The 6,000-nt window shown below is 41.8% G+C and overlaps 1 long non-coding RNA gene across 1 annotated transcript; it reads right to left on the bottom strand.

Annotated features, from left to right (window-relative positions):
• Positions 1–224: 224 nt before the first annotated feature.
• Positions 225–3,998, bottom strand: LOC150049697 (uncharacterized). The gene is made up of 3 exons (XR_016538868.1): positions 3,901–3,998; positions 2,827–3,170; positions 225–291 (listed from the first exon to the last, which is right to left on the bottom strand). It is a non-coding gene; the product is annotated as an uncharacterized LOC150049697 (long non-coding RNA).
• Positions 3,999–6,000: the final 2,002 nt, after the last annotated feature.

Below are 6,000 nucleotides of genomic sequence, written 5' to 3'. Positions count from 1 at the left end.
AACTGAGTATGAATAGTCACCCCTCCCTAATTTTGTGCTCTATGAATATGGCATGTTCAAGACTGAGGATTTTGATTTTTCTTACATAGGGAGGTTATAACTGAATGGTTATTCCTGATTTCTTTCCTCCTCCCCTCCTCCCCCTCCTCCTCCCCTTTCTTCTTCTTCTTCTTCTTCTTCTTCTTCTTCTTCTTCTTCTTCTTCTTCTTCTTCTTCTTCTTCTCCTCCTCCTCCTCCTCCTCCTCCTCCTCCTCCTTCTTCGCATCATTCATATCATCTTTTTGTTGTCACCTGGTAAGGCATGACATTAAAGGCAAATGTTCTTTTTTGGCTTTTTTAGCTCAAGATTAGTGCTCTATCTCCTGAGCTACATCTCTACTTCCAGCTTTTTGCTGGAAGAGTCTCACAGACTCTTCTGTCCTGGACAGCTTCAAACTGAGGTCCTCACAGCTTAGTCTCCTGAGTAGCTAGGAAAACAAGAATGAACAACTAATGCCTGGATAGGAAAGAAGAGATTTAAAAACATAGAGTCCATCCGTTAGAAGAGAACTCCAAAGAAGAGAGCTGAGGCTACTCAGGAGGCTGAGATCTGAGGATCAAGGTTCAAAGTCAGCCTGGGCACAAAAGGACCTGAGACTCCAATTTGCCTCTAGAAAACAGGAAGTGGGGCTTGGATCTAGGGTAGGACAGTGATCTTGAGCTGAAGAGCTCATGGATAACACCCAGGCCCAGGGGTAGGGTGGTAGCCTTGAGCTGAAGAGCTCAGGGACAGCACCTAGGCTGAGTTCAAGGCCTATGACCAACCCCCCTCCCCCCAAAAAAGAGAGAGAGAGCTGAGGAACCCCTACTGCTACCTCAGTATCTACCTTCAGGAATACATGAATAATAACTGGTTGCATACAGGATCTTAAGCATATCAAATACTACATAAAATCTGAGTCTCCATTTATTCCCCTGTAAAATGGGAGCGTTGATGGTACAGTGCTCATAAGGTTGTTTTGATGATCAGATGAGAACATGTAGAGTGCCAGTCACATATCCTTCACTCGGTGTATGTCAGCTACTGTAATAGGTATAGTACTTCATGGCAGGTTACACAGAGTGTTCTCCTAAGAAAGTAGCTACTGCCTTCCAACCATCAGAATAGCTACTATCCAAAACAGGCAAACCAGTGAGAAATCACAGGTACTGGCAAAGATATGGAAAAACTGGAGCCTTTGGCACTATAGGGGAATATGAAATGGAATAGCCACATGGAAAACAGGACAGTTTCTTCAACAAACTAAAAGTAGCTTGCCAGAGAATCTAGAAATTCCATTTTTGAGGATATACACCCAAAGAATTGAAACCAGGGATTCGAAGAAATATCTGTACACTTTGGTTCATAGTAGCGTTGTCCCCAAGAGCCTAAGGTTGGAAGCAACCTAATTGGTGTATAATCATTGACTGTCTCAACCAAATAAGCTACCTGCATACCAGCAATGGAATATTCCATTGTTCTCAGACATGTGACAAGTGGGTGAGGCTTGGGGAATGAGTCCAGGCGTTAAAGGACATGTAGCGTGGTTTCACTTATCTGAGGCAGCTGACATGGTCAACCTCACAGAGACACAAAGGGACACAAAGACATGAGATTGAATTGGGAGGATGGGGGAATTAGCAGTGAATGGATTCTTTCAATTATATAAGATAAAGCATTCTGAAGATGCACAAGGGAAAGGTGCCACTAACTGCCCATTTAAATATGGTAAGATGAGCCACACCTTTAATTTTAGTTATTCAAGATGCTGAGATCTGAGGATTGAGATTTGAAGCCAGCCCAGGTAGACAAATCTATGAGACTCTTACTTGCAATTAACTAGCAAAAAAAGCCAGAAGCAGGGCCGGGAGTTTGGCCTAGTGGTTAAAGTGCTTGCCTAGCATGCATGAAGACCCAGGTTCGATTCCTTGATACCACATACATACAAAAAAGCTGGAAATGGTGCTGAGGCTCAAGTGGTAGAGCTCTAGCCTTGAGAAAGTCCAAGAACAGTGCTCAGACCCTGAGCTCAAGCCCAGGACTGGCAAAAAAAAAAGCCAGAAGCAGAGACATGTCTCAAGTAGTAGAGCACAAGCAATCAGTGAAAAGGCTGAATAAACTGGGAGAGGGTGAGGGAAGGGGTGATATTGTCCAAAAAGAAATATATTTCTATCTGTACCTCCTCTCTACATCATCTTTATACTAACAATTTCAGAAAAATAAAAGAAAAAACTGAATGAGAGTATGAGGCTCAGAGTTCAAGCCCTGGTACTGGCACCCCCCCAAACACTAAAACAGGTGAAAGTGGTCAGTTACGTGGTATATAAATCTTACTAGCAAAATGTTCTTGAGTGGAAGTGAATTCTCTCACCTACACCTAACTGAAAGACCATTCAGCACCTGCTCCCATTTCACAAGAGGAGCCAGTTGCTTCCTGATGCATGGCAGAGGTTAAGACCTGAATCTGGATAACCACAGCTTCCAGAGTCAGGTCCTGCCCAAGACGCTGGCATCCCCAAATTACAATCCTGCTTACAACAGAAGACTTCCCGGTTTCCAGCTTAGTAATTAAATTACAAGGTGATTATTAGTCTGCTCAGGCAGGGAGATCACATCTGAATACTATAACCTAAGACTAAAGCTCCTCCCAGTGAAAAAAATAACAGGTAACTAAATTAATACCATTTCTACTCATTATAGATGTCCTCTAGTGACTATAAGGTTTCCATGGTAACAGGTCCACTGAAAGGGTATGTTCAACAAGCCTGAAGTCAAGTATAACAAAATGGGACTGTTTCACATCTTACCTTTGTATCAGACCGAAATTGTTTTCTGGGGTGAGGAGGGGACAGGAGAGCTGTCACCAGCCTGCTTGCCTCCTTCTGGGGTTATCAGAGGATCCAGACTGGATGCTTTTGTGTTTGTTTTCAAGGAGAACAGCAGTTCAGGTGTTTCCTCTTGAATATTCTCTTCGCCCCAAATGGCCTGCCAATCTAAGGATTTGCTTCTCTGCAAACTTCCTTTGCTTCTTCCTCCACATGGATTCCTTTGATATACTGGTAGGTGGGTGATCTCTAGGCCAGATTTCTGCACCATCTGCGCTTCCCTCAGCAGAATGTACACAATCAGTATATTCAAGAGCTTCAGGTACCTTTATTCAGATCCAGAATTGTTACAGTATCTTACCTTGTTATCTGGGATATTGTATATATGCTTATTTGTTTATTTGAAATAGGATAGAGAAGAGGGAAAACAAGATGAGGGGAGGGTGTAGGAGGAGGGAAATGGGGATAAAAACATGAAACAGACTCACAATGTGTGTGAAGTAATGCATTCTCTATCTGGCGAATATAACTGTAACCCTTCTATTAATCACAATAAGAAAATAGAAAAAACCAGATCCAGAACTCTGTGAAAATCAGCCAGATTGCCTGGTGGTAGCTAATACTAGTTATAATACTAGCTATTCAATGCAGAAAAATCCAAGAGTCTTCTCTTCAATTAACTATCACAAAGCAGAAATGGAGGTGTGGTTCAAGTGATAGATTACCAGCCTCCAGTGAAGAAGTTGAGCAAGAGTATGGGGCCTTGAGTTCCTAGAAAGTCAGATGGACAGCTATGTAAAGACTCCATGCTTACCACATAATCCTAGCTATTGAGGAGGCTGAGATCTGAGGATAAAAGCCATCCCAGTCAGGCAAGTCTGTGAGACTCTTATCTCCACTAAAACTACCAAAAAATCTGGAAATGGAGATGTATCATAAGTGATAGAGCACTGGCTTGAGCACAAAAGCTCAGGGATAGTGCCCAGGTCCAAGGTTCAAGCCCTAGAACTGGTTAAAAAAAAAAAAGACCCCATACTTACCCTATCTGTGACCTACCTGTGAGAGGAGTGGCTATCTCAGAGACTCCTTGAGGACTTTGGTGTCAATTAGGTTCCTGTAGGAGGCACACCATAGAACTTGAAAAGCTGTCATCAGTCCTTTCTGGAAAGAGTCAAATATGAACAAATTTGATGATCAGTATTGTCTAAACAGAAATCAAGCTTCTGTTTTGAGTCTATGACAAAGGAAACAGGAAAGGAAAGAGGTTGGCTGCTCATTGCACTGAACTGCAGGGGTGAGATGAGGATGAGGGGTGTTGCACAGAGTCTTGGCTCCTGCAAGGAATGGATCCCTGAAGCACTGTTTGGAGGACTTATCATTTAGTCACTAACTTGGTCATATTTTTGCTTACTTATCCATGGTACAGCAAAAATAACAACAAAATCCAGGCATCAGTGGCCCATGCCCTGTGACCATAGCTATTCTGGAACATCCCTGAGATTCTCATCTCCAATCACAAAAAAATCTGGCATTGGTGCTATGGCTTAAGTAGTAGTGCACTAGTCTTGAGCAAAAAGAAGCTCAGGGACAGTACCCAAGCCTCTACCCCCCAAATAACCTGAAGATAAAGGCTGGGCTTGAATTTAAAATATTATTTTGCTACTTCTGTTTAAAATGTATGTATCTGTCATCTTTGGAACTAGAGTAGGAGTTTCTGGCAGCCAAGATTAACATCCATTTTTATGTGTATACTTCTGTCATTCATGATATTGCAAATAAATGGCATGTACTTAATAAATATTATAGTTAAAAATGTCTTTAAAGTGATTTTCAATTGTTGTCTTAAAGACTTTTTAATAAGATAGAAAATATGTGCTTTTAGTTTTATTAAGTGAATATGGAAAATATAAAATGTATAAATACCGCTACTTGGACTATTATAATTATACATAATAAATCACTGGTCTAAAATACTATTAAAATTAAAAATACTGTGGTAATAAATAAATCAGAAAAGGCAGAAGCACTTACGTTTATATGACTCCACACTTTTACTATACACATGAGGGACTGTGGCCACCATTCAAATTCCATGGTATGAGATGTAGGTCCCAGATGTGTATATGGCAGAATGAGTCATAAAGTACAGAAGAGAATATTGTGATATTTACGCCTATGTTAAAAATAGATGAAGGGAGGGGCCGGGATTTTGACCTAGTGGTGGAGTGCTTGCCTAGAAAAAAAGAAAAAGGCTGGAAGTGGTGCTGTGGCTCAAGTGGTAGAGCCTAACCTGAGAAAGCCCAAGGACAGTGCTCAGGTCCTGAGTTCAAGCCCCTGGACTGGCAAAAAAAAAAAATAGATTAAAAAAAAGCCGGGCCCTGGTGGCTCATGCCTATAATCCTTAGTAACTCAGGAGACTGAGATCCAGAGAATTAAGGTTCCAGGACAGCTTAGGCAAAAAGTCTATGAGATTTTTCCCCCTTAAATAATCAGCAAAAAGCAGAGCTTGGAGGCATGACTGGGAGTTTGGCCTAGTGGTAGAGTACTTGCCTAGCATGCATGAAGACCCAAGTTCTATTCCTTGGTACCACATAAATAGCAAAAAGCCAGAAGTGGTGCTGTGGCTCAAGTGATAGAGTTCTAGCCTTGAGAAAACCCAAGGACAGTGCTCAGGCCCCGAGTTCCATCCCCACAGCTGGCAAAGAAAAAAAAAAAGTAAATTTCTCTAATAACAAAAATATTTTAAACCATTATTTTTATTTTGTCAGTTGTGGGCTTAAACAGTGCCTGGGTACTGTCCCTGAGCTCTTTTGCTCAAAACTAGTGTTCTACCACTTTGAGCCACAGCTCTATTTCCAGTTTCTTGATGGTTAAAGAGTCTCAAGGGAACTTTTCTGCCCAGGTTGGCTTCAAACCATGATCCTCAGATCTCCGCCTCCTGAGTAGCTAGGATTACAAGCTTGAGCCACTAGAACCCATCTTTAATTTACTTTTATTTTTGTGCTTGCCTTGGGCTTTAACCCAGGGCCCAGGCACTGTCCTTGAGCTTTATTGCATAAAACTAGGGCTTTATCACTTGAGCCATAGCTCCACTTCAAGCTTGATTTGTGGTTTATTGGAGGCAAAAGTCTCATGACTTTTCTGTTGGGCTGGCTT

This window comes from Megascapheus bottae, chromosome 19 (assembly GCF_031878675.1).
Source record: "Megascapheus bottae isolate mThoBot1 chromosome 19, mThoBot2.hap1, whole genome shotgun sequence".
Lineage (NCBI taxonomy): Eukaryota > Metazoa > Chordata > Mammalia > Rodentia > Geomyidae > Megascapheus > Megascapheus bottae.
This window is presented reverse-complemented; position numbering and strand designations above follow the sequence as displayed.